The 26960-nt window shown below is 31.7% G+C and overlaps 6 non-coding genes across 6 annotated transcripts; all 6 read right to left on the bottom strand.

The window, feature by feature from the left end:
- Positions 1 to 18637: 18637 nt before the first annotated feature.
- On the bottom strand, positions 18638 to 18719 carry Trnas-aga. The gene has a single exon. It is a non-coding gene; the product is annotated as a tRNA-Ser (tRNA).
- Positions 18720 to 23266: 4547 nt separating this feature from the next.
- Trnas-aga lies at positions 23267 to 23348 on the bottom strand. Its single transcript has one exon. It is a non-coding gene; the product is annotated as a tRNA-Ser (tRNA).
- A 100-nt stretch (positions 23349 to 23448) lies between these two features.
- Trnas-cga lies at positions 23449 to 23530 on the bottom strand. Its single transcript has one exon. It is a non-coding gene; the product is annotated as a tRNA-Ser (tRNA).
- Positions 23531 to 23632: 102 nt separating this feature from the next.
- Trnas-aga lies at positions 23633 to 23714 on the bottom strand. Its single transcript has one exon. It is a non-coding gene; the product is annotated as a tRNA-Ser (tRNA).
- A 102-nt stretch (positions 23715 to 23816) lies between these two features.
- On the bottom strand, positions 23817 to 23898 carry Trnas-cga. Its single transcript has one exon. It is a non-coding gene; the product is annotated as a tRNA-Ser (tRNA).
- A 101-nt stretch (positions 23899 to 23999) lies between these two features.
- On the bottom strand, positions 24000 to 24081 carry Trnas-aga. Its single transcript has one exon. It is a non-coding gene; the product is annotated as a tRNA-Ser (tRNA).
- Positions 24082 to 26960: the final 2879 nt, after the last annotated feature.

Below are 26960 nucleotides of genomic sequence, written 5' to 3'. Positions count from 1 at the left end.
AACCTTTTAAAATTGGAATTTTGAGTTTCACTTTTAACAGCAGCTGTGTTTGGGCATTTCCTGAGATATTTCGGGTTGAGAGAATTCATTTGATTATTTATAGGATTTTTAACAGGAGATTTAATTAGGCACTTCCGGCCAAATTTTGAATTTTCACCGAAAATGCCCAAACTAAGCTTCTGTTAAAAAATTCTATGAAAATCAAATTCATCATCTCACACCAAAATATCTCAGCAAATGCCCAAACGCAGCCCCTGTTAAAAGCGGAACTCAAAATTCCAATTTTAAAAGGTTCTCCACGGGAGTTACATTATATATACTATATATATATATATATATATATATATATATATATATATATATATATATATATATTCATTATATGTATACAGCTACGAATAATAACATAGAAAAATAAAAAATAAAAGAAACAAAAGAGTAATAAGAAAATAGAAGAATAAAAAGTTTATACTCTCCACCCATGCCATTAGTGGTATCCCCATAAAATCCAAAGATAGCCAAAGGGTCTTGCGAAATCAGCGAGTTACTTACAGGAAGTAGAAAGTAGCCGTTCCATTCACGTTTCGTATGCTTCGTGGCACGCTCAGCTCGTTTACTGAACCAACTTCCACATCTCAAGCACCAAAAATCTCAAGCTTTTTCGAGACGTACAGCAGATCTATTTGTCTTCTTTTTTTTTTCTTACATCTAACCTATTATACCTTTCCTTTTTATTCACCCTGTTTGGTATATTAGTATACATATATGTATATGCTTTATTTTTTTTCCAGGATATTGTTACAATTTTATCAGATAAAAAGATTTTATCAACATCTCCAGGTACTGTTCAGAATCCTATTTTTTTCATGTGTACTTGTATTTTCTTTTCTTGTATGCATATATTATAACTCGCTTTCGCTTGGGCCTCTTCAATTCTAGAAACTTGTTCAAATCCTTGTTAAAAAGTTCAAGTAGAGTCCTTCCAACAGTCTCTTCAATTAGAATTCATGTGTCAAAGAAAGTCAGATGCAAAAGCTATTTTTTAAGTTATTCTTTAATCACATAAGCGAAATAAATCCAGAGAGAAGATTACAAAAAAAAAAAAAAGAAATCCACTATTTTTTTACGACACTGAAAAAAAATGATACTGCTGGAGCCATCCATTAGATACCTCCTCGTAGATTGTTACTGTAGTACAGTCAACGCTCTCTGTATTGGACCTCTCTGTATTTGACCGCTCTCTGTATTTGACGACATTCTTCCTCTGTATTTGACGATTTTACACAGCTCTTATGGACAAGGACGAGTCAAATACAGAGAATGGTCCTGTACGGGCGAGTCAAATACAGAGAGCGTTGACTGTAATATGTATTCCTATAGGAGCAATACTGTGTGACTACTGAAGCGATCTGTTAGATGACTAAAATAGCTGTAACATATTTTTCAACGGTTTTCTTACAACACCTTCTTACTGGACAAAACATTTTTTTTTCTCACCAAATCAAGTTATACGTGTTGTGTAAATTAATCATTCATTTAAACAAATCTAAACAATTATTTTATTGAAATATGGATTTCGAACATTTTTTCCTTTCTAAAAACATTGTGCAAAAGAATTTTTATTACTCATACTCTCATTTTTACTCCTTTGCATTGAAATTATATCCATGAATTTCTATACAATAGTTAATAGTAAGTCAATGATAAACATAATTAATAAATATTTCAATCTTGGAGGTTATAAAATATCAATACAGTATTGCTCTGAGAGCGATATTTTCGTTTCCGTATACTTACTACATATTAACTAGCTGTAATAATTATATATAATTTACAAAAATAAAACAGAAACAATAGATACTTAATTTGGTATTTTATCGAATTATCAACGTTGAATATCTTTTTCGTGGGGTTCCTTTTAGTTGATGATCAGCATAATGTGTATTCGCTTGCCATTTGATACCGAGCGGTGTCTTTGAAATGTACAAGCTCTCTTGTCCCTGTTGTTTTAGTAGACACCAGAAGCAAGGCATTCAGGACCATGAAGATTGTAAAGGTAGATTAATGTATTTATTAAACGCAAACCCATGAGAGATCATCTGAAAGGATCCTGTCCTCTGATGTTCCTGCTTATACACTGTGCTATCATTGACTTGTATCCTACATAAACCGCAATCGGTGATAATCAACATTAGCCAGATATCTTTGAGGGTATAGTTATCACCTCACAATACGGTACATAGAATAAACAATTTGTAACTTGATATCATTAATTACATCCTGCATTAATAATGTATTGATTGTGATCAGGTTTAAGGGGATTGATGCTTTCCAGTTAATGTAATTAGATATGGTAGCCTTGTAATTTGATCGTGATATGTGAGACCAAATAAAGTGGGAATAAACATGTTTTGTTGGTTAGTTATATTGGTATATAATATAGTAGCATCCTGGTATGCACAGCATCACATGTCGAGTCGTGTGACTGACAAGATGTCTCTGTTTTATTATATTTCTCTTTCCTATACGTATTGGCCTCTTGCATTGAAGTTTAATCCTATCCATCTGATTGTCGATGTTCAGTTGTCGTTTTTATTTATATTTTTATTCACTGTCAAGATCTTACATGCTTAGTCGCGGACTTCGTTCTTTTTCTCGAATCCGATTATATTATGATTTTATTGTATCTTCCAGACTGGAGACTGGAGACTAAAGAGTACATCCTTATTCTACAGGTACTTGGTTATTTAAGAGCGGTTATCAAAGAACAATGATGTCGTACTTTGTCAAGTCCCAAGTCTTACTTAATTGAGTCGAATCTTGGAAGACATGCTCGTGACTTTTTTGACAATCGTCTCTGGACGAGGTTTGTAAGTTGTGTTGTGTCCAACGGATGAGAAGATGAGGATGACTCGGTAGTTGATGCTGCTTGTATTCCCGACAATACAACATACATATACCCGAACGCTGTGGGAGATCAACTCACTCTTGTCTCGGTAAATAACTATAGTTACATCTTAAAGAATACATCATGATAAATCAGTTAGGTTTATTTACATGTTGCGACAAGTGTTCCTTTTTATTGATTACGATGGATCATGTGGAAAACGAATCTAATTGAGGTGTATGTGTGTTTATATGTGTTTCTTTGCGTCTATTCTCGATTCTTGACGAGTTAAAAGCTTTTACAGACACTTTATGACGCTAATTCACTTTACATACTTCATGTTTATTTAATTTTATTGCGCAGATTACGATAATGTTCCTGAATTTATATTCAATTAATTTTTTCATCTATTTGTGTGGTTAAGTATTCATTAATGATCTAAAGATATTAGATTTAAATTACACGGTTAAAAAAATATTGCTGCTGGAACCGTCTATTAGATAGTTAAAGATAAAGTATTATAATGTTATCGATAATGTCATTGAGAAGTATCACCAAATATTATCCCAATCTAACAAATGATATACATGGTATTAATTTATCACCTCAACGCTGTTATATATTATGTGATAATCAAAGATTAATTTCAAACTTTAGTTTTCTATAATTTTTAAAAATCAATGCATACTTGTTGAACCAGCTTATATTATTATATGATTGTAAATAAGTATTCAGTTGGTTCTATAATTGGAATGATAAATGTTATGTACCTTTTACTTAAATGAATAAGTAAATGAATTATACTTTAAATATTTCTCAGATCTAAACATTAATAAAGTTTAAAAAATCGCAGAATTTACACTTCATATCGCTCATTAAATTTTTAATTGATAAAAAAAGAAGAAATTGTCGATATTTCGATCAAGTAAAAAAAAAAAAAAAGAATTTATAGTCATCAACAACTGTAAAAAATAATTAAAATAAAGTGCTACAATAATAATTAAACGAATTGAAACTCAATTTTAGTTGGAAATGTTTTGTGAAGTTTTCTTCGCATCAAATATTTTAGCGGCTCAAGTGATTGCATATAGGATATATGCACATGATTATTTAACAATACTTCTAATTGCACGCCTCATAGCGCGAAGCGCGTGAGGTTGTGCTTTATACTCGACTCGTCAAGGTCAAGCAATTTTGTGATCTTTAAATGCCTCTGTCACAACCATATTACACTTATACAATAATATAAGTAGATGTACACCGAGAAAATACTTAAATTAAACCATCTTTTACTTTCTAAAATCATTTCATGTAGCTATTTTTTAAAAAAAACGTTTTGAAAAAAATTTTAAGTGAACGTCCTGACGTCACCCCATTTTGGATGTACCAACGATTTCTCCCGAACAAATTGATATTTCAAGACCGGACTTGTTTTATTAATTTAAGAATGCGATGAACTGAATCCGTATTTCATATCAGTAGCCTAGTTTACGTATTTTTTTTTTTTTAATTGAATTTTTATTAAAATTCACTAGGATACAACCGTACAAAGACAAACGAATTTTTCTTATTTGTCACGTGAAAACTATGGCGCTGATATTTAAGAAAAAAAAATAAAAAATACTCTGTATTATAATTTTTTTTTTTTTTTAATCAATTACACAATTTATTTTTTTCTTAAAAAATAAATGAGCGTTATGAGGCGTGCACTTTTGGATTTTCCAAATTTTTTAATTTTTGTTTGAATTCAGTTTTTTTGAAAGTGCAAAATAAATGTAATAGAGCAGATCGAAATAAAGAAAATAGTTCGGTCTTGAGAATAATGTCAACTTCAACGGCATTGCGCTTTAAGGTGTACAATATAATATACTAGTATTTGGTAATTGGCAACTTATAAATTTTGTAATTCGATGAAATCCAAGTAAACAAGGTATAAGGCCATATCGAAGCATAAAAAAATAAAAAATAGTATGTTAGTCACTTGAGTGAGAATTTAGAGATAGCGATCTTAATACATTTAAGACAAATACAATGGAGTAATAATTTAAAAAGTCCGATTATTTTACAGTAATATAAATCATTGTAAAGATAAACAAAGTGAGTTTTGCATTGATTTCTGGTGTTTATGTTCTCAAAGATTCATCGATATTAGCTTTTAAATCCTGTCGCATCGTGAGGATGACATACTCTTTTTTATATTCTAGAGTCTTTAAAAATGACAAAGAGACAAGACAAAGTTCTAGTGGTATCCTGCAGTTCCTTTCGGCATCCATCTACCCGTTCACTTGCTTAATCTTTTTTTTTCTCTTTTTATCGTTATTTTTTTTCTGTATTTATTTATTTTTCCATTTATTCTGCTTATTTTTTTTCACTTTCTCTTTCTCACTCATGAGGTAGCTTGACCCAATCTGATGTTTGTTCATTCACCAGAGAAGATTTGTAGCCATTGCCTGATATATCGCGGTAGTTGCCTCGGGATTTGGCTCACCCGCTGTGTCCACCAGAAGAGAAGACTGCTAGTGACTCGCGGACCAGTCCAACTCGTGTCTTGACTACTTCACCATCGCCAAGGACGAATACCCTTAGTACTTTTTAAGGTTCAATATAAATAATATAAAGACCTCCCAAATTTTTTACATACAAAAATCGTAAGATTGATTTCATAAATTGCTATTGGTTATAAAGATAATCATTACATAAATCTGAAAAAGTTAAGGTAATCGGGTAATCAATAACGAGGAAATAGTGATTTTCGCATCAATTTAGCGCTTCAACTACGCGAAAAGAATGGATAAAGAATCAAAACAATTTCTTGTTTTTTCAAAATATATAGTGTCAACAACTATCCATAAAAAATTTTTCATATCTGGCCAGATAATACCACGTATAAGCATGTTAGAAAATTTTTTTTGCGGATTCAGTATATGTTATTAATTTGAGCTACACAGAAAAACAATTTACTTGAATCAAGTAAATAATTTTAAAGAACTCTATCTTCTTGATTTGAGTAGAAAAATTCTTAAGCTAAGAAATTTTTCTTGGCTTCAGTAAATCTTACTTGATTCAAGAATTTTTCGTCTTGATTCAAGACAATAAAGCTTTTCAAAATTATTTTCTTGGTTCAAGAATTTTTATCTTGATTCAAGTAAATTGTTTTTCTGTGTATCAGTTTTTTGGCAAAGTCAAAATTTCAATTTCCAAGTGACAGCAGGCCATATTTTTACATTTAAAACTTGCAACCTTGACTATTAAAAAAGAAAGTTCTCATATTTTCTACATTTTATTTTTAAAATATATAACTTCTCTTCCATTATTTATCACATTTGCAGAAAAACAATCTTACTTTTAAAGAAAGCTTCAAGTTGTAATTTTTCAAAATTGACATTTATGATTATTATACAACAGTAGTAGAAATTTTTTAAACAAAGCAGCAATTGCTAACTTTACTTAAAAGAGAGTGGAAAGAAAATGTTTTGAAAACAGCTGAAATAAACCAAAAAGTAAATCGAGAACGAGATTTCAATTTTCTCATGCAGAAAACAATCGCCGATCGATGACAATGACAATTAGAGGTTCACTAAAAGGTCATAGTTCATTTTTCTAGCGTACGATGGGATCAGGGTAGTATCGGCTATTATCACGTTCATGGTTATCGTCCAATCCTTGGAAAAAGCTAGTGTACAAGTGGTGTACAATAGTATATAGGGGTGTGTTCATTCTATTCGTTCAGCCGCGAAAACACGTCCTCAGAGTACTATTGCCAGAGGGCCTTCGTGCACAAAAAATTCCATAAAATCCAAGTATGCTTTGATAGAAATTGCCTTTTCTTGGCTGGAATATCGTGTAATCCAAGGTTTATCGAAAGTATACAACGTAAAAAAAAAAAGATTTTAAAGAAAACAATTTCCCCATTTTTTTTTATTTTACTATTATTATTCATAATATGTAGACAGAATGATATTTCGAGTTATTCTGAATGTTCTATTATAAATCGATTTCAAAACAATTTTACTGTGACTGAAAATTGTCAATTTTATAAGTGGAAAGAAAAATTGAAAAATAATAATCATATAAAATTCAATCAAATAAAACAAAGCATTTAAATGGAATTTTAGTATCAAATTAAAAGAAATTATATTTTATTAAATATTATGGAAATTTAATATGATAGCTCCTATTTGTATATAAAATAAACATAGGTATACTTATAAATATATAAAGCTTCTAGATTTGCCTATATGCTTGCAATATTTTTTCAAAATAACGACAACATTATGCGACATCTGGCATACCAGAAACCTGTGGTACGTTGAAACAGACTGGTTTGCAACCGTAAGTAGATTAGAAGATGATATTTGCATATAAGACATATGAATGCAATAAGACGAACATACATCAACATTTTTAGCTTATAAGCTATTCATTTTAATAAATTATTAAATTTTTATCTTGTAAGTTTTGCTTTATGAGTATTACATATTTAAATAAATTATTACTTTTATAAGTCACCAAAATTCGTCGAAATTATTTATAAAAATTTTAATGAACTTAAACTTGACTTTAAAAATTTGACCAGGACCATCGAAAATTGAATGTTAAAAACAATATGACTTAAAAATATGAATAAAACCTAGATTCGCAGAAATTGAGCTATTGATTTTGATAAAGCTATAGTTGTGTACAAAAAAACATTCTTCTTAAAAAAATTTATGCATAATGCCGAAACAGATTAAAAACAGATAGTAATAAATAATATTTTTACAACGTAATAAAATTTTACAAGGTATGGTTGTTATTGACATCGATGATAATAATGACTCAATATTTGGTATAATGTATAATATATTATGTGTTCATATTTTATGTCGATATCAGTCAATATATAAGCATAATCAAAAATAAAAACTTATCAAGATTTGTATCTTATGTGTTTGTACAATAAGAAAAATCTATTTTGAAGCCACTAGGCATTTAATTTAATGTAATATCAAGGATCCCCGATGAAAAAAGTTTCTATCTTATTATATATGATTATCTATGATCATATATATAATCATATATAAGTCTATATATAATCAGATCTGATCAGACTTGCATAGTAAGATGTTATCAAAATTTTTTCCTTGAAAAAAAAAAAAAATTTTTTTTGGTAACCACAAAAAGTGAAAAATGATGTTTACCATTACGTTTAAGTAATTAGGAAATAAAAAATTTGTTACATTTCCTATGGGATGTTTTGGTCTGCTCTGCAACTGCTTAACAGTAAAATCATTATTTACTTTATTATTTAAATAAATGTGATGTAATTATGAGATTCGGTAAAATAAATAAATTAAGAATATCAAAATATATTATAAAATTAATTTTCATATTATAATTATGATAAACTGATTTGATACGTTATGTGCTTCATAAAATCATCATCACATAAGATAGCAGCATAGCAGACGGGAACTTCAAAGCGCACGAATATCACCAAAGGTAAGCAGCATTGAGCAGGGTTAGTAGTTGGACGGATGACCGCTGGTGTTATAGTCCTAAAATTATATGTAAAAATTTTTGAAGTGAAACTTCTTTGCGCGCATGAGGGTAAATTTTTTACGGATGAAACGTAATAATAATAATATTAGTGACACGAAAATGTGAATCGTTTTTATCCAAGAAGAGGGAGAGAGCGATTGAGACCGATTAAGAGAAAGTGAGAAAGGGCAAACGTAGCATGAAGCACATAGCCATGGAGCGAGAGTAGGAAGCAAGCCAGTGAGAAAGATCGAGAGAGAAAGGGAGATCGAGAAAAAATACACGGTATTGGTTAATGTATTCGTTTAGTAGTTAAATATTAGAACTTTAGATGGCAATACATCGATAATTGATGTATAATAATCCAAACACACCAACTACAAATTCAAGAACGACAATAGATGCTATTTTTACAAGATATTTAGATAATGTTGAAACACGAACTTATATATAACAACAATACCAATAGAAATCGCATCAAATAATGTAAATATCGAAGAAATAAATTTAAAAAATTTAATTTATAATTTGTATTAATTTTCAAGACTTTTATTATTTTAATTACAATTAAATTCATTAAATTCCTAACATTTCTTCCTTTTTCCATTCCTCTAAGTCTCGGAAATTTAAAGTTTTGGATTAGTATACATAAATATAAACGAGATTTAAAAATTAGTTTGCCAAAGAAGTTTCACTTCTGACATGTGTACTTAGTACGCACGTACTTATTTTTTCATATTTTTATTGGTTATAGAGAATTGCGTACAGCCATATCAAGTACTGCATCCATAAAAGTAACCAAATAATTAATTAAATATTGTTATATATAATTATATAAATATATATAGTTACATATGATTATATATAATTAGACCTGGCTAATTTTTGGATCCAATGATATATAGATCATTATGCATGACTATATATGATTAGACAAAAACTTTTTTCATCGGGGAGGTTCGAGCGAATTTATATCTTAATCTAGACTTACCAAATACCATATCGACGGTACTTTGGTAAAACCTCGTATCTCTCATTTAAAATACATAGAAGATACGAAGTACCGTCGATATTTAGTTTTTTTAAGAGGTGTATGGAAAAATAAGTTTATTTCTACCAGGTAAATTGATAAATAATCATCTATACTTTGATAATTGTCTAAAGACATATTTTTTAATGTATATCAATTTTAAAACAAACAGCTGCTCTTTATGTAACAATTACTAACACGAAAAAAAAAATGCGGTAAGAGCAACTACATTTGGAGTAGCATTTACTACAGGATGGTTTAAAGTATACAAAGTGTCCCAGAAGTAACGGATGCCATTGTAGCATCTGATAAACAAAATGATTCTGAGACGAAAAGTCCTTAGCCATTTTTTAATCAGACGCATAGATAACTAATTATTAATAAAAATAACGTCCTTTTATGCGTTAGAGAGAGAGAGCACTAGTGTCCAGTCAAGTGCGTTCCAAACGAAGATGCTTGCACGGATGAATGTGTAAGTAAATGTGTGTGACTACATTAGCTATAGAAGCTAGTTAGTCATACAGTTAGTTGTGTCTTTATTTGGCACATACTTTACTGGAGACTGGCGCTCTCTCTCCAACAAATAAAGAGACGTTATTTTAATTAATAATTAATTATCTATGCGATTAATTAAAAAATGGCTAAGGACTTTTCGTCTCAGAATTATTTTTTTCATCAGATGCTACAGTGGCGTCCGTTACTTTTGGGACACCCTGTATATACGCTATAGTTTATTTACGGGTGATTTTAACGTGTAGTAAATCCGAATCCAAGTATAGTTGCCCTTACCGCACGTTTTTTTTTCCGTGAACAGAAGGTAAAAATAAGGAAAATTATGGCGCCACTATTACTTATGCTATGCTATTAATAGCATAGAATATTAGTCCCAGGAATAAACTTGGTATTTCTCAGAGGATTATACCAGATTTCTCACAGTAAGAATACGTATTTTAACGGTAAGAATACTCACTGAATAATACTTTTAATTCTGGGAGGAAAAATACTTTTTTTTTTTTCAGTGTAAGTCCGTATTCTAGTATCACGAACGTATTTTTAATTAATTTCAAAGATACATTTCTGAATTATCAAAACCAACATTTTCGGTGGAGTTTACTGATTTTCTTTCGGAAAAAATCGGTTACCTCAATCGATAATAATCGGTAGTCTTAACTTAAAAAAATTAAAAAATCGGTCGAGCCGATCAATTGTTTTCTTTTTTTTTTTGTAAGTATGTTTCGTACTCTACCTTGTAAATATCATGTGATCTTATTAGATTTTTAAATTTTGCGTCAAAAAAATCGCTTTTTCTGTATTGCATATTACATGACTAGCAATGCTACAGTCCTATAAGCCGAGTCGCTAATCACTGGGTTGAGCTGCGGATATACATATATGAGTATAATTCGATTACGCATCAAAACTCATTACATTAAACGATCCGACATTTTGTCTTACTGTATAGTTGTATTTACTTAACAGTTAACAAAGGCTTATTGCATAGAAGAGAATAAAAGGAGAAAAGCCTTATCAATGAAAGTAAACGATCATTAAAAGTGATTTACTTTCAACGAATAACGTCCAATCCAGCAAATAGTCCACTTGGGTTTCTACCCTATCATTCTCTAGATGAGTTTGGTAGTAGCAATATCAACAGTCTTACGATTACATTTATCACGAAGTGGTTTGGACGCTATTACCTTGTGTAAATGCTTGACACAGTCATTGAAGCTGGTCCAGATAATGAGAGTCTCATTGCGATTTTGTAGAGTTAATCATGAATCTATATTCCATATCCATCTAAATGAGATAGAGCAAGAAAAAAAGTTACCCTGCAATTCAACAAAAAATTTAATATCTACCAAACAACATTTTTTACGGGAGGGAGTTTGTGCCTCATTTATTCTTTACTCATGGTCATCACTCTCTTCATTGGATTTTTTTTTCTCATATAGCTACTAGCTACTTCTACCTACTCCCATTAATATGCTCTGTATGTAGGTGGATGCGCTTATGTTCAACCTTGTGCTTGTGCTTGTGCTAGAAAATCGTCTGCGACCTGATTAAAAGTTGCCAACATCAGTAGTGAAAGATGTAATTTAAGCCGATATTAAATTGCATTCGTACCAGTCGCATTCGCATTCTGATTGTGAAACGGTCGTCTACGGCGGTGTCACCGTTCCGAAAAAAGAGAAGATAGAAAATAAAAGAAAGATTGTTAAATACCTAACTGTCAAACGGCTTGACAGATTGGACATTCAGTAGGAAGAATGGACGTTAAAATTAAGTTTTTGTAATAATAATCTAAAGTGGACTGCCTGTAAAGAAGAAAATTAAAATAAAATGGAAACTCGGTCTCTGAAAACGGCATACCTTGACAGAATGAGAGGTGGAAGTAGGCGGTTGGAGGCAAAAATTGTTAGAATAAAATAAAATGAAATTTTATGAAATAAGTACAAAATACATCTCGTGTGGAAATGAAAATAGAGGATATTATAAAGGCTAGAAAAAGAGTCACATGAGAAATACCCTTGTTTGATTTAGCATTCTCAAGCGCCACATAGCGCTTGCAAGCGATGATGCAGTGATACAGATAGCCGGCGGAAACTAAACACAGTGCTACCAGGAAATGATGCTGGTCACCACGGGCAACATCCGGTTAATTCTGGAGAAACCCATTGAGTTGCTGTATATGGCGGTTGTGTTTGCGTGAATAAACCGGGAAATTCAATCATCCCACAATTCGCGTTTGTACGGAAATAGTTCAACAAGATCATAGCACATGAGTTCACAATAAACAATTTTACACAAACGCCTCGCCCTAACACACACACACACACACACACACACACACACACACACACACGCAGGGGTGCGTGCGCATTTGGAAATAATTGTTTGTTATAGAATTAAATTTTTCATTTTTTTTTGTACTTTTCAAGAGAAGCTTCCTTGCAAATTTTTTTTTTTTTTAATATACGAAATTCTCGAAACTAAGTAACGATAGGAGTTTTGGCTTGATAGAAAACCTTGGATTAAGGCATAGTACCCCTGCATCAGAACTTTTCAGTGCACAAATTTCTTTAATTAAATTATCTCAGCTGAGAAATTTTCATGATGATATCTTCTAATTTTACTCATTCTCTGTTTTTACTTCTTCATTCTTGTTGGCCTTTTTTTTGCTTTTCTATGACTTTACGAGGTAAGATACCTACAACATAATACCCGCGACAAAATACCAGTTTAAAAAAAATTCTTAAATACCAATATTTTTACTGTTTCATTATTACCGGACCAGGTTTTCTATAACTATTTTATAACTTATGAGTCTTGATTTCATGTTCTTTGATTTTGTTTGAAATACATAATTTTGTAATGATTATTGTACTATTCGTATATTAATAAAAGCCACTCTTTCGATGAAAAAATTTGGTCATTTCAAGTTTATCCTTGACTTCTTGTGAATTCCCATAATTATTTTCCTGAAAAAAAGGCATTTGATTAAGGAGGTCCGGAGGCGAAGCACCAGTTGGTGTTAGAAGTCGAAGCCCCCACTCTGAAAAATAATTATTTGATAGTTCGACCATACACAATTATATTATGTCGATTGGTTTGTTATTTCAGTACTATTGACTTTAAAAAATTATTTTAGTGCGAAATTTGTTTGCTGAGTTAATTTTTATTTGAGAAATTGTTGCTAATTTCAAAAAAGTACGTATCCAACCCAGTGAAACTTTTGAGACTTACAAAAAATAGTTATTTTTTTATCCTATATTACATTTATCATAATTATCCTCAATAATTTTATAAGTCACTATGAATGCGATTAATCTTTAATGTAAATAGTCGATATCGTTTTGCGGTAAAATTTTCCACGTAGGCAAAAACAAAAAAAAATGATGACTCTATTATGACAAGAGTAGGGGAGGGTGGAGCAAGACGGCCTACCTGGGGCAAGAAGGCCCACTTCAAAAATTGACCAAAAATTCATTTTTCTAATTTTTTTTTTAATCACCACAAATTCGGGTTATTGATGCATTTGTAGCCCTACGCGTGAAAACAAAGGCAAAATGAGCCACTAAAAAGTTCTAAAAAAGAAGTTATCTTATAATTTCATAACCTATTCATGATTAATAAAGTAAAAATCATATTTTTCAGCTAATTTTATAGATTTAGGGCAAAATAGACCATTTGAAAAAATTGTAAATAACAATAACAAATTTTTTATTTAATAGAAAAATAACAATTATTAAGATAAGTTATTTCATTAATTTACAATTCGTGGTGAATTCAAATAATTTGTTACATTAACCAACAGGACAATTAGTATTATATATAACACTAGCTGTTACCCGCCTGCTTCGCTGGGTACTTTATAGAATTGCATTTTTAGATCTAGACTTGAAATTTAATTGAAGTATTTTTAACTTCCCGCTAAGAAAATTAAAAATTTTCGAAAATCGGGAAGTTATTGATTTTACCCTATTCAAAAATTATTGCGGTTTGAAAATTCAAAAAATAGCATTTTATTTAACTTTTATCAGACTTGTGAGCTCAGAGAGCTCAAAAACGTAATAAGTGCAATTTTAAGCGCTTACGTATGGAATTAGCTGGAAGTTGCAGGGATGGCTTTTAGGGTCAACCGTTTTCCTAATTGTTTTGATTTGCACAGGTTCCAAATGAGCATTGAAAGTTTTCGTTAAAGTCATTGCAAATCTCATAAGTGAAGTTGAAATTTATCTACCTTCAAGTGCGACGAATTTTTCTGTTTCTTAAAATTTTCTTAGTTACATCTATTTTTTATAGAAAACAAATTTAATATATTTTTTTTTACGAATTCTATTTAAATAAGTATACACGAAGATTTCTACCAAATTTGAAGTCTGTAGCAACTATAGCTAGGAAATTTGAAATTTTAATTGTTAATATCTACCCCTGCAATCCTTATTTAGGTCGGGTTGTAAAATCCTCATTTAGATTACTTCTACATCACACATAGAAGACTCCTACCGAATTTTGGAGTCTGTAGGAACTATAGCTTGGAAATTTACAATTTTCATTGTTAACACCCGTCCCCGCTATCCATATTGGGAGTAGATTGTCATAAAATCCGCTTTTAGATCATTTCTCCATCATATACAGAAGATTCTTACCAAATTTGGACCTTATAGCAGCTACAGCTCGGAAATTTTAAATTTTTATTGTTGACATTCACCCCCGCAACCCCCTGTGGGAGTGAGATATATCATTTGGAGTTATTATAAATTAATTCTCAAAATATTTACAAATGTAATTATCGGTACTGTACTTGGTAATAGGTTTGTAGGAAAAATCATTTTACTCAATTTTTTTTCTGTAAAAGTAGGGGAACGATTGGTATTATGTTAACAATAGTTTTTCTGAGTAATATAAAAGTGAATGCAGATGTCCAGAAGAGAAATAAAAATATTTTTGACGTGAGAAACAACTTTGCCATGAAAAAAAAAAAAGTTTTTTTTTTCATTATTTTTTGGAGGTGGGTCATCTTGCCCAAAAAAAAAAAATATTTTTTTGGAACTTTGGAAAAATTCAGGTGAATTGAGTCAAAGTTGGACGAGAGTAAATCCACTTGATAGTAGAAAGCCACAAAAAATAAAAACCGGCTTAGGTGGGCCGTCTTGCCCTACCCTCCCCTATAGGTTGGGCCTGTAAACAGATATCAAAGATAATGCAAAGCGTGGTATGCATTTAAATTCACTACGTTCTCTCGGTATGAGGGTGATATTGGAGAACATGAAGAGCAGCATCATAAGAGTCGGAAAGAAGCAGAAATCAGTAGTTATAGCACTCTACGTTTATTCCCCTTCATACTGTTGATAACTATCCACGTAACGTAAAGCTTCATGTTTTATTGTATATGTGTATATGTGTATATATATTGTGAAGATTCACAGAATTAGAGAAGACCAGATGGGGGTATTTATGGGCGGGTGTGCAAACGGTTGCAGGCATCATGGTTAGTGCTAGAGAGTTGAAAATAAAATTCGTTGGGGTGGAACAAGTGATGGTGGCAGAGCGCCAGGCTAAAAAGGATAGCAAAGGTGAAAGAAGTATATAAAAGCAGAGGAAGTGAGTGTAGTATAGCAGAGTAAGAAGAGGGGAAGTTTCGCGTGCATACGATAAATCTCCATAAATATGTATGAACGTCCTACTCTCGCAGGACCTTTGCACTCTTTCTCTTTTTCTCTCTTATATTTTACTTTTATTTTTCATTCAGACTCTTATATTTTCCTATTCTGGTACGGCGTGTGCACCCGGGCGTCTCTGACGAGTATCAACCACCATCCTATTCTATACTAGGTGGCCAAGATTGCACTATCGACTATAATTTATTGCAAGCTTTATTTACGTCTTTTCCGTTTGTCTGTGTACGTGTGTACCTACACTGAAGTTGGTGGTATACACTAAGAATCTAACAATCGGATACTTACTTTTACTTGCTGAATCAGTACTGATTTATTTTTTTCGTAAATATCACCTTTCGTTGAATGCTTCAGTGATTTGTTTTAATCGAAGATGGATAAAAAATAAAAGATAGATGATTTAATACGCTTAACTATCTACAAATTTGTATAAAGTGTATTATTTTTAACTTCCCGCTAAGAAAATTGAAAATTTTCAAAAATCGAGAAATTATTGGTTTTACCCCGTTTTTCGAAAATCGAGTTTTCCTGACTATTTTCACGATGATGTCCGTACGTGTGTGTGTGTGTGTGTGTGTGTGTGTGTGTGTGTGTGTGTGTGTGTGTGTGTGTGTGTGTGTGTAAACCTCTCGTAACTTTTGAACGGCTTGACCGATTTCATCGTGGTTGGTGTCATTCGAAAAGGCTTCACCAAACTTAGATTTCCTATAAGTTGGAACCGATTCGGACCAGTAGGTTTCGAGAAATTGCAAAAAAAGTGACAAAAAAAGTTGTTTTTTTTTTTCATTTTTTTTAAATATCTCCAAATTGGCTGAACCGATCAACTTCAAAAACTAATCAGCTCTTAACCTTGAAATCCCGCATCGATCGCCACATAGAGCGTCAAAATCGGTTGATGCGTTCGTGAGTTATCGTTGTCGAAGAAAATTGAAAAAAGTGTTTTTTTGTAATAACTCCGAAATTTTTCATCAGATCAATTTTTTTGTTCAGAATCATTTATAGAGCTCAAAAAACCACATCGATCGCCGCCTACCACGTAAAAATCGGTTGATTTATTAAAAAAAGTTACAGCAGTTTGAAAATTAGAAAAATCGTGTTTCATTGAAATTTGATAAGACTTTTGAGCAAAGCTATCTCTTTGAGCTCGGAGAGCTCAAAATAACACATAAATTGTATTTTTGAGCTCGAAAACGTCATAAGTGCAATTTTAAGCGCCTAGGTATGGAATTAGCGGGATGTTGCAGGGATGGCCTTCAGGGTCAACCGTTTTTCTAATTTTTTTTTTCTACTTTTCTCTAAAAAAAACTTATCAAAAATTCAATAAGTTGTTTTTTACAATCTGATTTTCGGAAATCAAGTTTTTAATAGATGCTGGAAGTTTAAGGTCTTAGAAGGCTGCTTCTATACTTTCCAAAATAGTTTGTGATTTCTATTAAACGTACTTAACTGATATGGACTTTAATTTTGAAAATTAAATTCATGGGCTTTTATAATTGTTATAGGGTCATTCCATGTCAAATCGACCAATAGTTGGAATCGACTTTTTTCGATTTGGATGGATTTTGGTCAGAAGTTTTCTTTTGTCATATAACGAAGTTCTGCCAAAGGAAAAAAAATAAAAAAAATTTTTTTCAAAAGATATGCAAATTCAAAATTTCGCGATTTTTCCACTTTTTTAATTTCCCGCTAGGAAAATCGAAGATTTTTAAAAATCAGGAAGTTATTGTTTTCACCCCGTTTTACGAAAATTAAGTTTTCATCAAATCTCGACGTTTCGAGGTCCTAACAAGCTTCCCTGACTATTCCCGCGATGGTGTGTGTGTGTGTGTGTGTGTGTGGGGGGATGTGTGTAAACCTCTTACAACTTTTGAACGGCTTGACCGATTTGATCGTGGTTGGTGCCATTCGAAAGGGCTTGACCAAACTTAGATTTTGAATATACTTTAGAACGATTCGGAACGGTAGACTTTGAGAAATCGCAAAAAAAATACAAAAAAAATTTTTTTCAAAAGTGGTTCTTTTGGAATAACTTTTAAACGGCTTTACCGATCAATTCCAAAAACTAATCAGCTCTTAATATCAAAAAACCACGTCGATCGCAGCCAGTCCGGTCAAAATTGGTTAATTCGTGAGTTATCGTTGACGAAAGAAAACCGAAAAAAGTGTTTTTTTGGAATTACTCCGAAATTTTTTGCTCTTAATTTAAACTTCAAAACTTGAAAATCGGTTCATTCATTTAAAAGTTATTGCGATTTGAAAATTCAAAAAATAGTGTTTTATCAAACTTCTATCAAACTTTTGAGTTCAACAGCATACAAAAGCTATTTTTTTGAGCTCGGAAAGCTCAAAAAAATACACAAATTGTATTTATGAGCTCGAAGAGCTCAAAAACGTCATGAGTGCAATTTCAAGCGTTTAGGTATAGAATTGGCGGGAAGTTGCAGGGATGGCCTTCAGGGTCAACCGTTTTCTTAATTTTTTTTTAATAATTTAATTCTATTATTAGAAATTTAAATTGCGCGCTTTACGCGTGCGCTCTAATCCTAAACCAATAAGGAATCAGGTTCCATTTTTTCGATACTAAACGAACCTCACTTTAGTTATCAATTTTATATTATGGGATATTTATTAATAAATTTAAGTACTATATACTCTAATTGAGATTAATAGTTTCAGCAAAATACGTACATCGGATGATATAAAACGTAAAATGAAATATGTGAGCGATTTTTCGATATGATTTCAAGGCAAAACAGAATGCATTTTAATGAAATTGTATTTCTCGATGCATATTGTGAGTAACGAGTATCAGCTATAAATTTTAAACATGTCTGGAATCCACGGCGTGATTTACCTACCTATATAAAACGGTATTTTTTAAAGACGTAATCTCCAAATTATGAATTTAAGTTAAAATATAAAAATTGTGAAGAAAAATACATATCAAAATCGCGAAAAATATACAATTTGTTGTTTTTTTTGTTTTGATTTTTTTTGCACTAATAAGTGAAAAAAAAACTTCGCAGTCGGTAGGACTCGAACCTACGCTCCCAGAGGGAATCTGATTTCTAGTCAGACGCCTTAACCACTCGGCCACGACTGCATGTCGAACCGTAAGAAGTAAGTATCATACACATTTGACATGAATAGTTATTTATCTAGTTTAACTTAATCATTAAAAATATGATACCTAATCATTAGAACTTTTCTAATCACGAGAATCCTTAATACATGCATTAACGATTTATTTTCAACTTCTCGCCATAAAAATCAATGATTTTTGAAAATCGGAAAGTTATTGGCTTCATCCCGGTTTTGGAAAATCGAATTCTCATGAGATCTCCACGTTTTAAGGTCTTACATAGTAGAAAATTTTTCGTCATTTTGTAGAGTGTTAAAATTTGTGTGTTGAATATTACACTCTAGTGTGTAGAATTTAATATTCTCATGTGTTGATTTAATGATTTAACACACTAGAATGTTAAATTCTACACAATAGAGTGTACTATTCAACACACAAATTTTAACACTCTACACAATGACGAAAAATTTTTTACTGTGTAGGAAGCTATTCTGGCCATTTCTACGAGGATGTTACTATCTGCCTCTGTGTGTGTGTGTGTGTGTGTGTGTGTGTGTGTGTGTGTGTGTGTGTGTGTGTGTGTGTGTGTGTGTGTATGTGTGTATGTATGTGTGTGAATGTAACGCTGTCATAACTTTTGAATTTCTTGATTGATTTGAACGAACTCGACGGCGTTTGCAAGGGCTCCACCAATCTCAGATTTCCTATACCATTTAAACCGATTGGGACGAGTAAATTTTGAAAAATCTCAAAAATAAAATTAAAAAAAAAATGTGTTTTTGGAATAACTTTGGAATGGATGTAACAATCAATTCCAAAATCTAATCACCTTTTAAACTCAAAAAACGACGTTAATTGCTGTAAACCACATCAAAATTAGTAGATGCGTTGAAGAGAAACGGTTGTCAAAAAATTTGGGAAAAATCGTTTTTCTTACATAATTTAAAATTTTTTTCTCGGATCGTTAAACGAGTGAAAAATAATCTTTTTTTGCTTAAGAAACGGTGTCGGATGCTGAGAGCTCCACAAAAAACGATTGATTTAATTGGAAGATATTGCAATTCGAATTTTTTAAAAAAGTATGTTTCTAACAACCACTAGATTTTTGAGCTCGAAGAGCTTGGAAAAATATAAAAGTTGTGTTTTTGAGCTCGAATAGCTCAAAACTTTGGAATAGACCATTTCTCAAGCGTTTTAAACTCGTAAAAAGCAGGAAGTTCCACTGATGGTCTGCAGGTCAACCGTTTTCCAAATTATTTCTTCTAAAAATGACAAAAAGTAAGATTAAAGATGATTATTTTGAATTCGATAATGCACAAAAAATATTTTCGAGCTTTGGGACGTCGGAGATTCAAGAAGTTTCTGAGCTAGACTGCATGGTTGATTATTTTCAAGATTATTAACAGATAAATCAGTGCCAATAAGTGATCTTATTGCATAAATTTTAGAAGTTTATTCTAGTTTATTACTTTATTAGCTTAGTTTTCTTAAGATCTCGATAATAAAGTCACTTGAGGGAAACTTATCTAGAACAGTTTCACAAGAGTTTTAAGATAAACGGATGTCTTCGGGGATGTTAGCTATTTCTTATAGAATATCACAAGAAATAAACTTTTATTTTAGTAGTTTATGTAATTTGGTGGAGAATAAGAAGCCGTAGTGGCTTTGAGCTGCTGTTTTAAAGGTTCTATTTTTTTCCCAATCAAAGAAAAATAGTACAGATATCTTCAATCATTCGCCCACGATTACTGCTATTTATTACGCGTGGCTCAATGAAAATATATTGAACGTATTTTTCGAAGCCAAAAGAGTCAAAAAATTTTAAAAATAACGACAAAAGAGTACATCGCGACCCGTACACGGAAAAAAATAAATAGTAAATGCAACATGATGCAGTCTTGGTAAGTGAGCATGATGAAATCATGTTTCAGTCACATGATTTGTCATGTTTCAACTACATGACAGTCATGTTGCGGTAGCATGGGAAAATCATGTGGCAGCAAGATGATTTTCATGTAGCCGAAACATAACAAATCATGTGGCTGCAACATGAGAAAATCATGTGGCAGCAACAAGATTTGTCATGTTTTGGTTACATGACAATCATGTTGCGGTAGCATGAGAACAATAATGTGGCAGCAACATGATTTTCATGTAGCCTTAATAGCATAAAATTAAGCTGCAACAACTAAATATTTATGCTTCAGAAACATTATTTATTATAAAGTAACTAGGTTTTTTAGGATTTATAATATTGCAGATGAAAATAAGAATAAACTATCGAATTATACAATTTGTGAATGATATCTTTGTTTATTCAAATTATATACAATTTTTATTGCCAATAGCTTTGGTTTGTGATAAAAGTAATTAAATTATTATTATTTTCAAATTAAGTGTCTTGTTGCAACATAATTCAAGTCTCCAATTGTACCTTGTCTATCGATAAAAAAGAAGGCTTGAATTATTTAGCAAAAAGACACTTAATTTGAAAATAATAATAACACCGGCACACAAAAAAAAATTAGAAAGACGGTTGACCCTAAAGGTCGTCTCTGCAACTTCCTGCTAATTTCATACTTAAGCGCTCAAAATTGCACTTTCTACGTATTTAAGCTCTTCGAGCTCAAAAATATAATTTTCGTGTCATTTTGAGCTCTCCGAGCTCAAAAATCTGGTAAAAGTTAATAAGACACTATTTCTTAAATTTTCAAACCACAATAACTTTTGAATAAATAAACCGATTTTCACGCAGTTGGTGGCATTCGACGCATTTTTTAGGCCTCATAATGAATTTTTGTGTTTTAATCGATCGAAGTAGGAATTTCGAAATAATTCTGAAAAAACATTTTTTTCGGTTTTTTTTCGACAACAATACCTCACGAACGGATCAACCGATTTTGACCGAGCTAGCGGCGATCGACGTAGTTTTTTAATGTTAAGAGTTGATTAGTTTTTGGAATTGATCGGTGAAGCCGTTTAAAAGTTATTTAAAAAAAACCACATTTGAAAAAAAATTTTTTCGTAGTTTTTTGGAGATTTCTCCAAATCTACCGGATCGAATCGGTCCAAATTGTATTCAAAATCTAAGTTTGGTCAAGCCCTTTTGAATGGCACCAACCAAGATGAAATCGGTCGAGCCGTTCAAAAGATAGGAGAGGTTTACATACGACTACACACACACACACACACACACACACACACACACACACACGTTCCATTAACTTTCGAGTTATTGCACAAATTTGGGGAATATGATCGACTAACATTTATCAGAATTGACTCGAAAGTTCCAATCTCAAATTTATGGTTAATGTTCTCAACCAGCTCTTTCAACTTGTTACAAAGGTATTTCAATTTTTTTTCCGCCACATAAATATTAGCCATCTTCGGTTTACTGTAAGTGATTGGATGGATGGGCGAAATTTAAAAAAAACCCATTGATTGTATCTAAGCAGCCATGGAGAGATAAGGGTAAGTATGTACAGGTTTATTTACTTGGTGCATGGTAATATTACCTCATTAATGTTAGCATCTTGTATGAAGATTGGAGATGGTTTGGAACTTTTAGTTGTATCTAGGCCACTATTAACATCAGATTCCTCGTCCTTGTTGTCAGCACCATCTTCATGATTTCTTATGGCTTCGTTTAACGTTTTGAAGATGATTTTATGCGTATTAGTGATCACCTGATCGATGTGATATTGCTGGACTCATTTTCTTCTATAACAAAGTTCTCAGCAGAAAATTCGTTCCGAATTAGTAATGCCTTATTAGTTGTTGTTCATCCGTCTCATCCAGTGTTGAAGACGTAGTATCCCCATTGTTGGTGTCCATATTGTATAGCTCACTAAAGTCTAGTTTAGATCATGGTCCAGGATCCGATATTTTTTTTTTCTTTTTGATCCTCTTTTTTTTGTGGTTGCCAGTAATTCTCCTGCTGATTGCCTGTTGGTACGTCATCCTCACCCAGTGATGCTGTTTCGAGAGGAATATTATCACTGCTACTAGCATTACGGCTTTGTGGAGCTCTGAGGTTTGATTGTACGTTAGGAGTAGCTTTTTTACTCGTTGTTATTTTCAGCGCTTCGTTATATAGTTGTTCAATTCTTAAAGTATTTAATTACGGACCCAAGAATGATATTTTAGTAGTGGTTATTACAGCTTTAGCAACTTTATTGCTGCGAGCTGGGATTTCCGTCACTGCAAAAGTGAGGTTAGACTTCACCACTAGAAGATAGTTAAAATACGGCGATTTATAATTAGCTTTCACTTGATTTTAATGTATAGGGATAAATTTAACTACCATTCAAGTACTTTAAGTGTTTTGATTGTCAATAACTGCAAAATTATTGCATTATTAATGCTAACACGTAAAACCACGATTCATGCAGTAACGCCACCTATCCCTTTCCCTGAAATTCTTGATTTCTAGTCAGACGCCTTAATCACTCGGCCACGACTGCTGTGCTGCATGCACATGATTCAATAAGAATATATTTAATACATTATTTTTATGATTTCGAGAGATAAAAAATCTGTAAAATAACGACAAAAAAGAAAAAAGTCGCAGTCGGTAGGACTCGAACCTACGCTCCCAGAGGGAATCTGATTTCTAGTCAGACGCCTTAACCACTCGGCCACGACTGCTGTGTTGCATGCACATGATTTAATGAAAATATATTCAATATACTCTTTTTATTAAAATCATGAGACAAGAAATTAGTAAAATAATGTCAAAAAAAAGAATCGCAGTCGGTAGGACTCGAACCTACGCTCCCAGAGGGAATCTGATTTCGAGTCAGACGCCTTAACCACTCGGCCACGACTGCTGTGCTGCATACACATGATTCAATAAAAATATATTCAACACATTCTTTTTATGATTTCAAGAGAGATAAAAAATCTTTAAAATAACGACAAAAAAGAAAAGTCGCAGTCGGTAGGACTCGAACCTACGCTCCCAGAGGGAATCTGATTTCTAGTCAGACGCCTTAACCACTCGGCCACGACTGCTGTGTCTGACGTACATGATTTAACAAAAATACATGTAACATATTTTGGTATTGAAATTAAAAGAGTTAAAAAATTCATACAATAACCACAAAAGAGAAGAATCGCAGTCGGTAGGACTCGAACCTACGCTCCCAGAGGGAATCTGATTTCGAGTCAGACGCCTTAACCACTCGGCCACGACTGCTGTGCTGCATGCACATGATTTAATGAAAATATATTCAATATATTCTTTTTATTAAAATCATGAGACAAGAAATTAGTAAAATAATGTCGAAAAAAAGGAATCGCAGTCGGTAGGACTCGAACCTACGCTCCCAGAGGGAATCTGATTTCTAGTCAGACGCCTTAACCACTCGGCCACGACTGCTGATGTTCCATGATCATTCTAATAAAATATCAAAGAACAAATCAGTTTGAGTTTAATTATGCCAGAATAAGTACAAATAAAATCGTTCATAAATCGAATGAATAATATATCGTACTTATCTGAGTGAAGGAGACTGGAATTAATTAAACAGTTGAATAAAGAATAATCCATAAAAGAATTCTCTGATAATGAATTTAAATTATTATTAAAAAAAACAATACTTGCTTGTCTTTTATCTTATTACTAGATGATAATTATAAAATATAAATTTTTTTACAGAATTGACGGAAAGAATAAAATGACACTGCATATCCTGTCATATTATACTCAGTGATATCTGAGGTGAAAAAAAATTTCAGAAATAGCAAATATACTCCAGATTATACTAAATTATTTTTGGATTATACTCCGTGTAATCTCCGATTTAATCGAGTAATTTTTCTGGTTATACCGCGTAAGATTACCGGGGATATAATCCGAAAAAATATCCAGTATAATTTGAATTATACTCGGTAGAAAATTTTAATTATACCCACGATAACTCCGCCATAATAATTGATATTGGACAAAAAAAAAATTAAAAAATGAAATATTAGCAATATAAAACTCAAGCGTGACTATGAACAGGTTAAATCTTACTCGCACAAATATAAACGTAGAAACATACGTTTTGTACACTATTTTTACACACTGATAGAAGGATTTCTTAGCATTCAAGAAGATTTCTTTGTATCTAAGAAATCATTTCTTAAACATCATTTCTTAGTATTTTAAAAATATTTCTTAGTATTCAAGAAATATTTATTAGTAAGGTAAAAGCCCCAATATATGATCATGTACCAGTATATGATCACTCCATGTATTTATATATCTATATTCATAAATATAGGTATACAAATACATGGAGTGATCATATACTGGTACATGATCATATATTGGGGCTTTTACCTTATTAATAATATTTCTTAAATACTAAGAAATGATGTTTAAGAAATAATTTCTCAAATACAAAGAAATCTTCTTAAATACCAAGAAATTTTTTTATCAGTACATACCTTGCAATTATAATAATTATAACGGCAAAAAAAATATTTTTACATAGCTAAAAATATAAATAGTCACACACTAATAATTCACTGATTATATTTTATTAATGTTCAATATGCTGATTGACTATAACTCACAAATTGTAAACAGCAATTCACGCGCAGGCGCTAGAAAAAAAAATGGCGGAGTTATCGTGGGCATAATCCAAATTTCGACCGAGTATAATTCAAATTACACGGGATATTTTTTCGGATTATATGCCGTGTAATCTTACGCGGTATAACCAGAAAAATTACTCGATTAAATCGGAGATTACACGGAGTATAATCCAAAAATAATTTTGTATAATCTGGAGTACATTTGCTATTTTCTAAAATTGTTTCTCACCCTAGATATCACTGAGTATAATATGACAGAATATGCAGTGTCATTTTGTTCTTTCTGTGTAAGTGACATTCCTACCACTTAAAGACAAACCATACTGTTTTTAGTCAATTTTATAGAGAATAATTCTATATAGAGACAAAATCCATGGGATCGTTTATCGTTGTTCTTAAATGGTGTTAGAGATACATAAATGTTGGATTTAAAAAATCATTTATGATCCTACTTCCTATTCTTTCTCTGTAGATAGATATCCATATCTATATTTTTAAAAACATACTTCTACACCTACACCAATATCACTTTTATGCTTTCAGTTTTATCCTCTCCAGAGCGCATGCCTGTAACGCATGATTAATTACGTTGCATTAGCGACAGCTTTTACGATTTATTGCTGGCAATTTGTCGTTGGCATTCGACAAATTATACGGTTAACAGAATCTGAATTTTTCGATATAAGTCTTTGCTTAATGAAGAGAAACCATTTTCCTTAATTTTAATATCTCGATTTAATGCATAAAACATTGATTAAATATTAAAAAAATATTCTTTTTCCTGATCCTGCAGACCGGTCTAAAAATTTTTCGAAGAATCTAAAGATAATACGATCATACACGCGAATAAAACATGGAAGTAAATTATATTTTGATAAATTACTAAAATTTTACAGAAACTTAAGACACCTGAAAAATAACTCGATAATAGAACATTGCAAAATTAGGATACTTAGATAGTCATTATGTGACGAGAGTAATGTTTTTAGAACGATTCATAGAGTCGAAGGCCCATGAAATGTAGCCCCAAGACATGTGCTAAAAGAATTACGCTTGCCAGATAAGGACTATCTAAGTATACTACAATGAATTATATTTTATATAACAATTGCCTAATTTACGCGATTCTTACTAATATAGGTAGGTTACGCGATTCATGATAATCTGCAAAGCGAAGTCTTAGGCTATTTAGCGACACAGCGCAACCGCGCATAGTTTTCTGAAAAATTAAATAAAGTCAACTTTTTTAAAGGACAAAAATATTACTTTGAAGAAATTACAAATCATGTACTCTTAAAAAGAAAAACAATTTCTCGAAAAAACCATTTATCATCATCTTATATTTGCTTATTCATATTATTTATTACGTTATTTGTATATATTTATTTAATTATTTTTATTTATAATTATATTAGTTGTTCAGCAAACACTTTGTCTAAAAACTTTAAAGCTCTCGACTAGTACTTATGATGTTAGTGAAATGCACTCAGTAAAAACTATTCAGACTTGCCCGCTAGTGGAAAAAGAGGGGATCCACTTAGATTTTATTCAATTTATTAAGCGCCGGTCGATGAACAGTCATTTAGGGTTCGCATCGCAGCTATCATAAAGCGCGTGAATTAGGCGTGCTTTGAATAAAAATTATTTATGACCTGTGTATACACAAGTAAGTTT

The sequence above is a fragment of the Cotesia glomerata genome, linkage group LG1 (genome assembly GCF_020080835.1).
Source record: "Cotesia glomerata isolate CgM1 linkage group LG1, MPM_Cglom_v2.3, whole genome shotgun sequence".
NCBI classification, from domain to species: domain Eukaryota; kingdom Metazoa; phylum Arthropoda; class Insecta; order Hymenoptera; family Braconidae; genus Cotesia; species Cotesia glomerata.
Note: the sequence above shows the minus strand (reverse complement) of the source record. Positions and strands in the feature narration are given on the sequence as shown.